The sequence below is a fragment of the Gouania willdenowi genome, chromosome 15 (assembly GCF_900634775.1).
Source record: "Gouania willdenowi chromosome 15, fGouWil2.1, whole genome shotgun sequence".
NCBI classification, from domain to species: Eukaryota; Metazoa; Chordata; class Actinopteri; order Blenniiformes; family Gobiesocidae; genus Gouania; species Gouania willdenowi.
In genome coordinates this window covers 25925567-25926606 of record NC_041058.1, presented here as the reverse complement: position 1 = coordinate 25926606, position 1040 = coordinate 25925567, and positions in this window count along the sequence as shown.

Sequence of the window (1040 nt, the reverse complement as noted above, 5' to 3'; positions counted from 1 at the left end):
TTCTAGTGTTTGTGTTGCTCCAACCAGTAGATGGTGGTGTTAAACTGGGAGAGTAAATCCTAATTAAAGCTAAGCCACATTAATCATGGTCATGTGGACGGTTTCTGCTCTGATGTTTGTTATGAACCTATGATAGGTTAGAGTTTAGCCAACAGATGAATAAAAATAAACCCAATAGCTTAAAATACTTCATGTTCTCATTCTGATATCACCAGAGTTTGTTGTTTGAGGCTGTAGAGATGGAGTCTGACATTAAGCATGTTCTTCATGGTACATGTTGTTATTGAAGTCTTTAGGGAGCATCAGGTTTAAAGCCACACAGTCCAAAGTTACATGTACCCTTGTTTGAGAATCACTGGAAATAGAAAGTCATCCTACATTTATTTTAGTGTTTGTATGACGCAAGTATATTTGTTTACAAACATGTTTTTACATTTCATAGAGTACCTAAGTATAGTCGGACCATAAAAAAGATGAGGCTTTTCATAATATTTGCCTTTTTGCTGATTGGGCAGATGACAAGAATGCATTAAAAATACACCGGATTTTGCATTTATGAAACATTTGATAAGTTAGAAATAATGTTATGATCCCTTTCATGTACTTATTTTGGAAAAAAGGTATTTTAAAAGTGGGACATAAAAGACATTCCATGTTATAGTATGGATCTTCAACCTTGGGATCGATAAAATCAAAACTGTATTTTAATTAATACAATAATATGTTAAATATTTTGTATTTATCTATTTTGCACAATTAAAAACAAAACACAGAAATACATTTAGTGCAGGAAGAGGTAAAAATCTCAAAGATCTTAAATTTTTCAATTTGGAAAAACTACACAATCTCTAACAACTATTCTTGACTTTCTCAAATATACGTAAATCTAGATAAAATAAAATGCAGAATAAGAATATCTGAGCTGGGGAATTTTGTTACTTTGTGCAGTGATCCTTACTCTGGATTCATAACAAATATGATCAAAAATGAATTTATTTCTGGGGTCATCAGAAATCCATGATATAAAAATGGGGTCACGA